The 15,334-nt window shown below is 31.5% G+C and overlaps 2 long non-coding RNA genes across 29 annotated transcripts in view; one reads left to right on the top strand and one right to left on the bottom strand.

The window, feature by feature from the left end:
* Positions 1-10,361, top strand: part of LOC127069977 (uncharacterized) — a 100,853-nt gene extending 90,492 nt beyond the window's left edge. The window contains exons 12-13 of one of the 2 annotated variants that reach the window (XR_007783832.1): positions 9,887-10,069; positions 10,149-10,361. This is a non-coding gene — a long non-coding RNA (uncharacterized LOC127069977). The remainder of the gene's footprint in view (positions 1-9,886; positions 10,070-10,148) is intronic. The other variant, XR_007783845.1, reaches the window with a different exon arrangement.
* Positions 1-15,334, bottom strand: part of LOC127069980 (uncharacterized) — a 53,856-nt gene that overhangs the window by 24,777 nt on the left and 13,745 nt on the right. For 13 of the 27 annotated variants that reach the window (XR_007783850.1, XR_007783851.1, XR_007783848.1 and 10 more), the window contains 5 exons: positions 13,328-13,472; positions 7,307-8,833; positions 6,982-7,114; positions 2,221-2,543; positions 603-2,126 (listed from right to left, as the gene is read on the bottom strand). This is a non-coding gene — a long non-coding RNA (uncharacterized LOC127069980). Of the gene's footprint in view, positions 1-602; positions 2,127-2,220; positions 2,544-4,160; positions 4,291-6,149; positions 6,361-6,981; positions 7,115-7,306; positions 8,834-13,327; positions 13,473-15,334 lie in introns of those variants that run through there. The other 14 variants (XR_007783863.1, XR_007783864.1, XR_007783861.1 and 11 more) reach the window with 11 other exon arrangements.

Raw genomic sequence — 15,334 nt, 5'->3', positions numbered from 1 at the left:
GTCGTTTTATATTTTTTATATTTTTTTCCCGATTAATATATTTTTTTTTCTAACATTTCTGTATTAATATTTGTCTTGAATCCAAAGTTCTCCTGCGATATTACTTATGACACGAAACTAACTCGTGTTTGGAAATTTTGCCATTCTCTTAATGAAAAAGAAATGAGTAATTAAAAGCGTTGGTAGTCTCAAATTGTATATTACGATATCACGAAACGATATGTACCAAAAGAGTATTACGTCTCTGATTTTCTGGCTTATTTGTCTAGGGAGCAATCTGTTTCACTAGAAGTTTCGATACGAAACGAGTACAGCTTCGCAAATCTCTCCTGTGTTTCATGATTGCTTGTTCACTCCATCAAATATCGCTGCATCGTACGAGGCGTACTCGCGTACCATTGCAGACAAGTCCTTATCACTCTCTTTAAGTGGTTTAGAAAAGCTCTCAGACTGTTGTGAACGAAGTTCTTCTTCGTAAAATCGACTGATATACTTTTTATATAACTTGTTTATTTGACCATTTCTTTATTGACTAACTCAGTGGTTCTCTCGGTGGGGAAACACGGGAAAGAGGGGAAGGTAATATTAGGAAACCATAAATGTAACGAGACATAGAGTATAATATTTACATAAAGATACAAATATAATTACGTAACTATAGGAGAGGGGAAATATTTATCCCCATGCGTTCTAGTTAGAGAATTAGAATCTAGGAAGCTTGGTCTTCTATCGTTATGACGTGACCAATTTAACTAGGGTAAGTCATTCCTTCCGTGATTTTCGACCCAGTAATACGCAAGTGTGTCTCATACCCGAAATAATCCCTAGTTGTCATACGTACCAAAGAACAGCTTTACAAATAATACAAACGGTTTAAACACGATTAGATTCAGTAGAAAATTTCATTTCTATATCATAGAAATGAAATTGATTCTCTTGATTCATAGCATTTTAATTATTATTTTGTTGGGTTTAGGAATAGTTGCTGTAGCATTTAAAAGGCCTCATCTTATTTATTTTCGGTAGTTATACGATTGAAAAAAATCAAATTATAGCGAAAGTATTGTGATATGTATTATGAAGTTAAGGTACTCATTAAGCACACATAGTATGTGTATATAAATGTAGTATTACAGCTAACTGAGATAAATTTCCATATAATCCTTATATAAGGAGTGTATACTGCCATGTATTTGTATTTATAAGAAAATGTTCGTTCTTTACTTCGATATATTACGGTAAACTTAAATTCGAAAAAAATTTAATCCAATGTACATTTTCTTCGAAGCATAATTTCTTATTTACGGTAAGAAAATTAACTACTTTCGTTTCCGTTTAAAGTTCTTCGACATGTATCTACTTAGCGAGATTGTAATCCAATCTCTTTTCCAATAAATAAACATTTAATCTATTAAATATAACTAGTAAGTATAAGGTAGACTTACGAAAGAAGTAACAGTGCGAATTTCCTATATGAATTTCCGATTAATTTCATAGGAATTAGTCTTAATAATTACAATAATTATTATTATAATAGTTAACTATATTATAAATAATTACAGTTTTATATGATTATTTCAATTAAAAGATAGACGAATTATTGTAAGATTCTCATTAGGAAATTCCAAGATATATTACACAGATAATTTCGCGTGAACGATAGATATATATATATATAGAGTATATATATATAATTACATAACTATAGGAGAGGGGAAATTATTTATCCCCATGCGTTCTAGTTAGGGAATTAGATTCTAGGAAGCTTGGTCTTCTATCGTTATGACGTGACCAATTTAACTAGGGTAAGTCATTCCTTCCGTGATTTTCGACCCAGTAATACGCAAGTGTGTCTCATACGATAAATAATCCCTAGCTATCATACGTGCCAAACAACAGCTTTACAAATAATAGAAACGATTGAAACATCTTTATCACTAATCATTCTATTATTCCATTAATATTCTTTAAATTTAGCACTATATTTGTATAAGATTTATTAGAAAATACCATTTCCATATTATAGAAGTTACCGGATAATTACTCCAATTTGGGATTCATACCATTTAGAATATTTGAGATAAATTCACTTATAAATAATAATACTTTCTTCGGCTGCATATAATCTACGAAAATATTCAATAAATTATTATAAAATAAATAGATATGATATAGATTTTACATTCCACATTACATTTTAGAATAAAAAATTTATCTTACCTCTAAAATATCTTACCATTAAATAAACACAGCATTGATTGATTTTCCATTTAAACATAAATGTAAAAAGGAAAATGTTTCCATATATTAATCTCGTTGATGGTCTGGCATTTGTACTATCCATGTAAGACGTATCGTCGGATGTACGGAGGAACAGAAAGTGTCAACGGAAATGTGTTTCACTTTGGATGTGCAATGTTTTATTATCTGGTGGAGCGTTGTTCTTCTTTGGAATTACAATTCAAATATAAGTCAGTTCGGCTCCTTTGCAATACATCCAAGCTATTGGAACTGCTTTCGTCTTCGGTTAGTTTAGTATATTTCTGAAACAATATAAAATTCGTAGATTATTTAAGACTTACGGCAGCCATTCAATTGTTCATCTAATTGCATATAATTGCAATAGTTCATCTAACTCAAAAATAAATTTTGCTACATCCTTTTAAGCGATATAAAGTACCTTTTCCATAATGCAGCAAACAATAGTTTAGATAGTATTGATCACGAAAATCACTTTCATTTCCATAAGGTATACTTGAAATTTTATAATAAATCACAAACTCATGACTACTAACAAATTTACGTTACATTGATAGTATAAGCAAATGACCAGTAAGAATGAAGAAATTGTTTCCACCGCCTGAATTACTTGTATAACGGATCTCTGAAACGTATGAAGTATGCACGAACGAATATTTGTAGTACCACACTCGCTCGCGTATTACTGGTTCGACAACCACCGAAGGAATGACCTGCAACTTCATCCCCGTCCGCCGAACGGCGGTATTTATACCTCGCACATCGCTTTGGGTTGTTAGTCAAACAACCACGAGGGCGCCCTCTGCACAGGGTTGTTACACTTGGCGTAGATTAATCAATATTTCGAAAGAAACAAGATGGTCCTAAGCTACGAGGAAATGAATTTCTCTAATGATCTCTATTAATTGGATGTATCATTATCCCTTTTCTCCTATGCTTTTCTGTCGTTTCTTTTTTTCCCTCTTTCTCTGTACAATTTGAAATTAGAAATTAATTAAAGAATTCTGAAAATTGCCAAATATGTTTCTTCCTGTTTTGGTCGTTAAGAATATGTATCAATAAGAATTAATTTGCTGCAAAGAACATTGTTTGACGGTTTTTCTTGTAAAATTATTTTCTGTTCTTTTTCTATTACTTAAGATAACAATCTCTTTTTTACACATCTGTCTTTTTTTATAACGCATTAGTAAAGAATATGGATTCATATAAAATCATTTGTCACTTTTTTTCTCCTAATATCATCTTTATCTCTTTTATGTATTTTATTTGGACACCATTTACGTAAGTCAATCAAAATTTCCTATTACGCGATCCAACGACTCGGAAAGGCTTATTTGAATATGGATTGGGGAGAAATGAATTTCTCGATGAATATACATTTATCGACGGATAGATTTATTGAAGGGTCGTCCGACGTTGCACGCGGAACATTGATCAAAGAGATTTGAAATGAACATGAGGGAGGAATATTTTGCAAAATATTTCAACGCGTAGGGACGATCAAAAGCTTCACCGTATTTCGGTGTTAGCCAGGGAACACTTTTAAATTATGCGTCGAATATTCAGTGTACGTTTACGTCATCCTGTCAACGTTATACCGGTTTAAATAATTCTTCAAACTATTTATTAAACTAATTATTAAACTGACTATCATAGTTGGATTATATAATTATTTAATGTAATTTAAAAGAAAAGAAACGTTTAATTCAATGCTCCAAATAGATTAGCATAATATATACAATACGTGCTTAAATAAAATTCATAATATTTAATGTAAACGTGCAGTAATATAGGGATATGGAGCACTTAATTTGCTGCATAGCTCGAATTCTCATGTTAACGATTGATTCGAGGTAAATGATTTGCAGGTAAAATGTTCTCCCAAACTTATCGTTAAATACCTTCATACTGTACAATTATTATGGTCTCTCTCCATCCGTGTGCGTACTTTTGCGCGTGCGGGATCGTATTAAAGCAGATGGGATGATTGGGCGATGCTATGGGCGTGTGTGCCTATGATTCCTCTCGTATCTTGAAAATGAGAAAGATATTATTTCATTTGTTTTCCTCTCATCAAACCAAGCAGACATTTAGATAATACGATTACCTGTATAATTTAGAAATCTACTTAGATGGATGATTTAATTACCCTGTTAAGTCTTTTACTTTACTTTACCACTAATTTAGTTTTGATATAGGAACGTCTACATTTCCCTAAAAATTTACTCCCGATTGGAGAATTTAAAATATTATCCAATTTTACTTCTAGTTATGCAATATTTCTTATACAATGTTCCTTACTAATTAGTTCCAAGCGAAATATTAAATTTTTTAATCTTTTATTCCTTATTTCGTACAACTAAGTATAACAGAGATTATATTATATTTCTAGTAACATGATATTCGTATTTTCCGAATATATTAACCGAATGTTCCAAATTCTCAATAAGCGCATATATAATCTAACATTGATATAATAATTGCCCCAGTACAATAGAGATTCATTATACTTATTAATGTTATTATTATTATATCAAAACATAAGTTATAAATGTTGTAGAGAGACAGCCTTTTCATGAAATTAGCCCTCCTTCGGTATACAGTTCTTTAAATTCAAAAAGGAGATATGTAACATTAGATTTAACAACGTATAATGATTAAAAGGAATAGGGGGAATCAAAAGAAGAAAAAAGAATCAAAAGGAGAAAAGAAGGATAATACGTAAAAGAGATCTCCCCTTTACGGTAGTAAGGATCCGAAATTATTAGGAACATTTCGAAGGGATTACTAGGGATGATACCCTCTTTAATACACGAAAAAAAGCTAGTGGAAACAGTACACGCTCCAACAATTAGAGAGCTTACTACCTATATGGAGTAGTTGAATAAGCTATTTATTCTGAATGGAGTCGAAATCTTCATTCAGGCAAGTTTCTAAGAGTTTCTTAAGAGGAGTGATCCAGAATAAAATATGAGCTCCCAATTAGTCGCCATAATGGAAATCATTTATATCATTTTATGCTCTCGGATAGATAAATCATATTTGAATTTTATACCGTTTAAGATTAACGCAAAAATTCATTTTCATTTATTATTATTTTTGTGTGTCAGTTAATCAATTAAAATGGAGATACATGATTCAATGAGAACGAGAATACAAAGAGGCAAATGAAGAGTCTTCGAGAGATACGTATCAGCAATCGAACTGATATCGCTTGTTTTCGTGATTAATATTATTAGTTTTCTTTTTTTAAATATCATACCTTTCACTTGCGTGAAGCGACTGTTTATTTCTGAGTTTGAAGGAGCTTCTGACATATTTTTCTGACAAAAATAAAATTCTGCTTGTTGACTCAAATATTTAAATAAGTAATTAGAACGCTTAGAAAGTATACTAAAAGATTCACTGAACATTTTTCATATTTCCGGAAAATTCTGAAATTGTATTTAAAAGGGAAGATAATTATATGTGCGCTCATTGAAAAATTAAATCATTCCGAAGATAATTCGGAAAATTTAAATATTATGTTACGAAAGATATGATAAATCACTGCTATACTCAGTTACACGTAAAAAGAAATAAACGATTGCAGAAATATAATATTTCCATAGGAACAAACTAGTTTAGAACATAATATAAGAAGTATTTGATAAGAAGAAGTACAATTGGACCATTCATTTAAGTTTTCCAATAAGAGGTAAATTTTTAGGAAAATGAATGTCGTTACGATGAAAGAACTGAGACAGTCGTGGCACATCGATCTGCAGAAGACTTAATTAAATGTGCAAGTAATTAAATGATGGATTTAAAAAGATAATTGAGTTATACAGCCAGTCGTATCGTCCAATAGTCTGTATGGTTTGAAAAGGGGAAAGCAAATGAAAAAATACCTTTCCAATTTGCAAAATCAGATAGGAAATGTGCGCTCACAGGACCGCACACTCATTTCCCTCGGCTCGAACTGGCGCATTCAAGCGCGCATAAGAGCACACACGGACGGACAGAAATAGTACCAAATCCTTTAATACGAAGGTACTTGACGATACGTAGGGGAGATCGTTATACGCAGATGCATTTTCATTAAATTCCTATTAAAACATACTAACAAGAAAATCCTGGCTATGTAGCAAATTAGTTCGTTTCTTTAAAATTACAAAATTTACTCTTCAACGTAAATTAAATATCTTGATTATATTTTAAGTACACGATGTTACACGATTCAGAAAATTAATTCAACATTTCTTCTACTTTCAATTAATCGACTGATTACTCAATTTAATTTAATGGTATAACTATGACAAGGTGACGTAAACATGAAACAAATCCGTAAATCCTTTAAGCCTCCCTACAGGTTCAATCATTTTGATATTTTAATCATTCAAACCTGACTTAATTCAAATTCGATTATTCTGAGCTCAATCTTCAATCCATGATTAAAACTTCCATTCTCATAATCGTCTCTACTCTGGATATCATTTTCTGTTTTTTCCTTATTATTTTTATTATTCCCGATAGGTCTCGTTGATCCATTTAACTTCGTTCATACGATACACCTTCTTAGAAATTTTAGAATTCAAATCGAAATTTGCAAAATCAATGTTCGGCCAAGGACAAACATCGTTTTGGTTAGAATTAAATTTATTATGGAATCATCGTTGTCGAGATAAAGTCTATCGTCGATTGAATCGTGAGCGAGCGTGGACTCCTAATATTTACACTCACCCTCTACTACTTCATCCCCTGTATCTCCTTCTTCATCTTCATCCTCTTCTTCTTCTTCTTCAATATTGATTCGCAGAACTTCTTTTTCGGAATCACTATTAATCGCCCTAAGGTTTTCCTTATCGTCCCTAATCTCGACATTGAAATATATATTATTACAATATATATAATTTTCTAACTAATTGCCATCGAAATTAATATTAGTTCGATATCCAAAAATACGATCAACGTTATTATTGATTTTTATTTGCCCTTCCCGACTGCATTGAATCCTTCTGAAGTTGCAAAAAAATATAATCCAAAGAAAATCGGCGAGGAAACTTACTTTTCTACGAAGGAATGTTCCCTCATTAGAGCAAAAATTCAACTTTGACCCATGATCCGTATGAACAGTTGGACGTTCCTTCGATAAACCTTTCCCAACGCAATCGATTCTATCCTCTTACTGAAGCCGCTTCCCTATCGATCCTTTGAAGGGATGATTCCCTAGTCCCGTACCACCATTCGAAAGCAGCATAGTAAAACAGTACTATATCGATTTCGAGAACATTCGTTATCAAAGCCAATATAAATTTTTTCTTCCTATTTTTTGTTTGTTTAATTTCAAACACCTGACGAATAAGGTATAGAACAAAATAATACGGATAAGTTAGAGACAAGGTCCATGTTTCAAAAGGAAATGCCTTGCTATTGATTCCAGTACGATGATATATAGTATTCCCTAGAAGCACTAGAAGAGTTTTGGAAGACGTCGATAATTTTAGATAATGCAATATCACCGACCGATTACGCATAATACAATGTGTGTTCTCCATGCATGAGATATATAGATTTGTACTTTTTTCTCATTTTTTAAAATTCGACGTGTAATGTAAAGTATCATGTCACTGTCGATGAATTTTAAGGAAAAATTGAAAATTTCTAAGGACGATTAGATACTTTTCATGTTGATCACTTCGCCGATTATATAATTTTTATTATGCAAAGAGAAATTGAAAAGAATATTATTTGAATAAATAAAATTTTTGGTCGACGTTTGACAAATGGAAATTCCAAGTGTGGGTAATAACGTTCACAAGATATTCGAATTATGAGAAAATTTCAACAATAAAATTAATTCCTTTTCATTTAATATTAACCATTAATAGGGCGCGATGAATTAATTGAAGCGAAAGCGTTATTACAATATGCATTTATGCAATGTGGATTATTTCATATGGTAGTTAACAGCAAAGGGCAACAGTAAGTCGGCTTAAAAGGGATTGGTGGACAAATCCGTTTCTCCCCACTCACATCATATTCAGTTCTTTCGACCGCGGAATAGGAAGTGTCGATTGAACTGCGTAAAGACCATTCAAATGAATTACGCGAAAAGGGAAATAAATATAGCGAATGATTTTCTCTGAATCCATATTTTTTGGCACTGTGTAATAAAGAAAGAGAGAAGCTTGTTAACTTAAATAACGCAAAGAGAATTAGTAATATTAAGAAACAAATTTTCAAGCAATATTTCTTGCTCGATATTAACATTTATTTCTAAATATTTTAAACGATAAAAATGGGAAAAATAATAATAGTCGATTATAAATATTCTTTAGTCAATTTCAAAATTGTAAATTGTAAAGAACAGGAATGAAAAAGAAACCAGAAACAAAAAAAGAAAATAATTTGTCCAGTTAATGCGAGTTCATAGTGACATTTACTTCCTTCAGTCCCACGACATTTCGGTTCTTTCTGTTGCGTAGTACGCAGTATTGATTACCTTGCATAAAATGTAATGGCTCCTACCATCTAGCCCTGCCTTGCAGATCAGCTCGGTCATCCGACGAGGCAGTCTGGTGGAGGAACTCCTCTGCGGAAGTCATCCTTTCAATAATTTTTGATCGAGTAATACGCAAGTAAGTGACAAATAATAGCGTCTATACGTCTATATAATACTTCATTCGTCCCAAGGGAAACTTACAAGCAATCCAAACAGTACAATTTTTTCGTTTTCACCAGTCTTTTGTTCGTTATCGGTATAAGGTAAACTTGTCAGGAGTCATTAATATGTGATTTGTTATAACATTTCAATTCTATATTATGGAAATGAAACTAATTTTCTTCATCAATATCATCCTAATTATTATTTTGTTGCTTCTCGGAAAAGATACTTTATATCGCTAAGAAGCGCGTGACCCGATTTACCTATGATGACTCGACAATTTCAATGAACAATTGAACGTCTATCCTGTCTTCACTAATCTACAAATTGTAAATTATTTCAGAGATATACCAGGTTAAACGAAAGCGAAAGCAGTTTCAATAGCTTAGAAATATTGCAAAGCTGGAGAATTGACTGCATGATTATTAAATATTCGACATCCGAAATGAAACACATTTACTTTGATAGTCCTTGCTCTTCCGTATATCCGACGATAGGTCGTTTATGGATAGCATGAATGTCCGACCATCAAACAGATTAGGAAATGACAACGTTTTCCTTTTTAATCTTATATTTAAGTGGTCGATCAATCAATGTTGTATTTATCGAATGGTAAGATATTTTGGAGATAAGATATAAATTTTTTATTCGAAAGTATAATATGCAATAAAAGATCTGTATCATAGGTACGTTTTATAATCAGTTACTAAATTTTCACACAGATTTTATGATGACGACGCGAGTATTTCTATTGATGAGAGGGACATTAGGTCTCTTAACTGTAGCTATCCTGAATATTGTATTAGTGTATATAAATCAAGAACCTACATATTTATTAACTAATGTAATGAAAAATATTATATATATGGGAAGCAAGATGCTCCATGAAAGAGAGGAGGTAAGTAATAATATAGGAATAAAAGTTTTAATATTTTTTCAAGGAATTTTGCGTTACATGTCATTCGTAATTTAATGTGTCAGATCATAAAAGCAGAGGAGGAAGCTGATGCTGCTCACGAATTTATTACAAATCTTCCAAATGATCTGGTAGGCAAGTTAGTGAGGGAATCACCTAATTATCTGGTTTATGGAAACAACATGTTTCTATTGCTATAGCATTACTATAGCAACCATCGACATCAATATTGAATTTTAATACACGAGGTACGAAAATATCAGATGTAAGTTACTAGCCACGTATCTTATCCACTTTTCTATATTAATTTCGTCTTTTATAATATAGTGCATTGAATCGTGAAAGCAGAAGAGTGGTCCAAGAAGTTGGAAATTCGTACTGAAGAAGGAACATCATTAGCTACTGCTCTTGCATGCATTATGTGATTGAGAATACCTAGGAAACGGAAAAAGGAAAAAGAACATTTGTGTCTTTCCGACGAAATTTGGAAAAACCAATATGGCATTGTTTTATAAAGTTTGGAACGGTGGTACGAGGAAATGGTTGGGATTTACCTTCTTCAAAGGATCCAAACGTGAGCAGCTTTAGCTGTAGGCTATAAGCGACTGTACTGAGATCGATTTGTCGACGTTCCACGCAGGGCCAGGATCAAATAGGAATTGAAATGAAACTGAGGGAAGTATATCATACATAATAATTTAACATACAGGGACGATCAAAGGATTCACCGTTTTTGGAAGTAATAACGTTAACAGGGAAATACTTTTAAATTATACGTGAAAGGGAAAATCCACGTTCACGTGATTTTTATTCCATCGATTCAAATTAAGGAAGCATTCGATATTATTAAGAAAGGAGAAATGCTGAATTCTGTATTTGATATTATTTCTCATAACATTCACGACATGTACTTAAAGAATATTCGTAATATTCAATTAGCGTTTTTCTTAAATATTGCAATTTGGACGAAGAATTCGGTAGCACAAAGTATCTGTTTTTAATACGTTCTCCTATACTTATCGAGAAATACCTTCGTTTTAAACCTTTCGGTATTATCTCCCTCAAGTGCACGACTATCTGCGGCGGTTCGAGTAGCCGGGGATGAGTGAGCGGTCCTGGGTGCGTTTATGCGGACAACCGCTATTTTACCTTCATATTATTGGAGATTAGCTCTATAATTACATTACCTATTTAGATTCATCGTTTGATAGCACGATTACTTATTTTGCAAAGTAATGGATTATTTTCTTAGGAACAAATTAATTTGGAACATAATATACGAAACATTAGATAATTAGGATTATTTTTTTGCATCCTTTAGTAGGGAGTAAATTTCTAGGAAAATGTTTCGGTTCATATAGAAAAATTAAATCAGTCGTGGTACATTGACGTCCAAATTATCCAGGTAACTGCATGATACAGCTAAATGGATAATTGAATTATACAGCTAATCTTATTATCGAATTGTCTGCTTCGTTTGATGAGAGGGAAACTCATGAAAAAATACCTTTCTTGTTTTTAAAATAAGAGAAGTGATGTACGCAGAAACGCCCACTTATTCCCGTCCATTCGAGCTGCACTTGAAAAGCGCGCACGGAGAGGAACAACAATGCATCGTTTAATATCATGGTGCTTGACGATAGGTACGCGGGAAGGTTTTGCGTACGCACAGATCGTTAAATTCCGATCAATACTCGTTAACAGGAAAATTTGTAGACATGAAGGATCATATATTTTTGCAAAAAAGAGCAAAATTTTGTCCTTTATAATTTTTCACGATGTCTATGATAAATGTTGAATCAATTCTTTTCCAACATTATCATCCCTCGCGTTATGTATGAGATCTCTCCGTTTTCTTCTTGGATGGTACCACTATCACTTCTATCGTTTTCTTCCGAATGAATATTCATTTTTTCTAACCGTGTAAATGGAATTCCTCTTCGGTATTACTTATAGCATGAAACTCACTCGTGTTTGGAAATTTTGCGATTCTCTTAATGAAAAAGAAATAAGTAAGTAAACGGATTGGTAGTCTCAAATTGTATATTACGACATCACGGAATGATGCATAACAATAATATAATACTTTCCTGGTTTCCTGACTAATTAGTTGAGGGATCTATTCATACTACTCGAAGTTTCAATACGAAGTGAGCTCAGCTTTGAAAATCTCTTTCCCCCCCTGTTTTATGAATACTTGTTTACTTCATCAAATATCACTATATCGTACGAGGCATACTCATGTACTATTACAAACAAATCCTTTTCATCGCTCTCTTTAAGCAGGCTAGATAAGCATCCAGACCGTTGTGAACGTACTTCTTCATAAAATATAAAAGCATAAATTATAAATGTTTTAGGAAGATAGCCTTTCCATGAAATAATCTTTCATTCTGAATAGAATTTTCTGATTCTACTTTCTTGGTAATGTCAATATTCTCTTTACGAAAAATAAATAAATTTGAATAACCAAATACCAAAAAAAGGTCACTCCCCCAAAACGGGTTAAACAAAATTAGATATTTATAAAATAAAATGATCGAAAGGATATGAATATGCAAAATGATACATAGGAGGATACAAAGGCAGAGAAATAATCAAAAATAAAAGCATGAATGAAAATTAAAAAAAGAATTATCCTTTACGATAGTATCGATTTAATAATAAAAAGAGTAGAAAAAAAGTAGTAGGAAAAATAGTAGAAATAAATTCATTAAATATTTTAATCTATCGCGTTAAATCTATCTATATATTAATCTATCGTATCTATTGGAATGCATTATAAGATGTTGATCCTCAATCTTGTAGGCTTCAATGCAAATTCTCGGAAGACTCAAATGAAAGAAAATCCAAAATAATATATAAGCCACCAATCAGCTGCGATAATCGATTGTGTATCATACATATCAATTTAAACAAGATGCTCTCATATTTGAATATTTTGTTTCGATCTATCAACCTGAATGTTTAGTCAAGGGTTATTTTTTTATACAGTCAGTTGCAAAAGACGTAATTATTAGTAGAGGGACATAGAGCTATCTTCGGTAGTCATTTTTAAGTTGATTGCATATTGTTTTTCATTTGAGTCTTCCGAGAATTTGCATAGATGCCTACAAGATTGAGGATCAATATCTTTTAATGCATTTCAATGATTACGATAGATTGATATATAGATTAGATATTTATGACAAGCTTTCTTCTTTTACACCACTTCATTGCTTTTTGTTTCTATTAGTAGAAAATTATATAAAATAAAATATAATATAATTATAATTATATAAAAAAGTTTCCTTTATAATACACGGACGTCTATATCATCAGGATCAGAAGTGTTACAGTTCTTTGGTTTTATGCAACTTGATATGGGAAACCAATTTCTATGGCCATTGTCTCCAAAGCAATAAGAATATGATACGATCAAATTAGAAATTTAAAGCAGAATTTTCACAAATATTTCTATTATAATTATTACTCGCCGCTAATCAAGAAAATGAAGAATTACTTACAGCAGATTGCCAGGAATAGAATATACTCGTCGTAGCCATTAATATTCCTCTTTAATGGTTCCTTGAATTATGTGCTCGACTCTCCTGGACGTGTATATTTCTATCCTCTTGATATTTTATTCTGTTAAACACACTTCAGAGTTTTCTGAAAATATCAAAAATGTTCAATTAACCTTTTACTATATTTTCTCAGCATCCTAATTATTTATTTAAAAATTAGGATCCATATGCAGAATTTTATTTTTATCAGAAAAAATGTCAGAATCTCCTTAAAACATTCTTAAATGAACTTTCGTTTCAATCAAATGGATGAAAAACAAAAACTAATAGGTTTGATCGCAAAAGCAAACGAAACCGGATATGTGTCTCGAGGACAACTCGTCTCTACGTTCATCTCTTTGTATTCTTATCATGGACTCATGCATCTCTATTCGAATTGATTAGCTGCCCGGCAAACAAGCAATTACTAGTTTCAGACAAGTATTAAAGAGGAATATTAATGGCTAGGACGAGTATATTCTATTCCTGGCAAATCACTTAGTTTGTTGGGCTCGTCAACAGGTAGTATCATTGAGACAGGAAATACGGAATAGTATCGCGAAATATCAAGCACATGTGCAACAGTTGGCTCCATATACGATTATCCGATTGGTTCGTATAAATGTCTAAAATGAAATATCCTAATTCCGATAACCCTAATTACGCTTCCTCCTCGGTTTAATTTTATACAATAATTCAACATTATACAACAAGTAAAATATCAATCACTGGTAAAATATAGTATATAATAATAATAAAAATAAGTTAACCATAGCATGAAAAAATAATAAGAAATTAAGCAATTTTCCATAATCTTCTATAAAACAATATATCGTAGTATTAGATATGAACTTGTATTGAAATCATTTTCATAAGATTTTGTTCTTTATATTGCATGCTGTAGGCAATGGGATAATTTTATATATCTATCTATGAGTTTATATTAGTGGCGTTATGTTATGCCTTAAAAGTTCTAATTGTAAATGGAGGCAGAATTATATTCGCTAATACTTCGTAAGCTGATTACATTCTGTTTAAAATTAATTTAAATATTTTCTCTTTTTTAATCTACTACGTTTCTGAATGGAATTTTCTTTATTCTTTTCAGTCGAAAGGCGAATCAGATATATTCGCTGTTATATTTATATATTGGCCTACGTTACAATATATATACATTTTTGTGTATATTTAATTTGTAATATCCTACCTATCTTAAATATGATGTAAGTTGAAAAAGAAAATTGAAAGATAAGAAAGTGAAAAAAGAAATTTAAATTAAAGAAGAAAAGAAGCGAACGAGTGTGCATTAGGAAACTCAATCATTTGGTATCTAATTCTATTTTCATATATTTGTTTAGGATGCATCATTCGTAATCCAATTTTTGATAAATATTTACTTCTTCCGAATGTGAAGACAAAATTGAACGAAAAAAAAAGAAAATAATTAAAAGCTAATCGAAAAACTTGGAGTAATTTATTTTTAATCGAGGCAACTTCGTGTCCTAGTAGTAAATTAATTTTGTGTAATGAACTTACGAAGTATTAGCGAATATAATTCTGCCTCCATTTATAATTAGAACTTTTAGGGCATAACATAACGCCACTAATATATACTCATAGATAGATATATAAAATTATCCTATTGTCTATAGCATGCAATGTAAAGAACAAAATCTTATGAAAATGAATCTTCGCGTTAGTTATTCAAAAACTTAAATAAGATGCAACTTATCAAGAACATAAAGAAAAATATCATCGAATCCCATTATCGAATCCAATTATGTAGCCAATGTTCAGGTACTACAGTTTATCTGTTAATTATCTTTTCTTTCTTAAAGTTTTGTCTGGACACGAAGTTGCCTCGATTAAAAATAAATTACTCCAAGTTTTTCGATTAGCTTTTAATTATTTTCTTTTTTTTTCGTTCAGTTTTCTCTTCACATTCGGAAGAAGTAAATATTTATCAAA

This window comes from Vespula vulgaris, chromosome 17 (genome assembly GCF_905475345.1).
Source record: "Vespula vulgaris chromosome 17, iyVesVulg1.1, whole genome shotgun sequence".
NCBI classification, from domain to species: Eukaryota; Metazoa; Arthropoda; class Insecta; order Hymenoptera; family Vespidae; genus Vespula; species Vespula vulgaris.
Note: the sequence above shows the minus strand (reverse complement) of the source record. Positions and strands in the feature narration are given on the sequence as shown.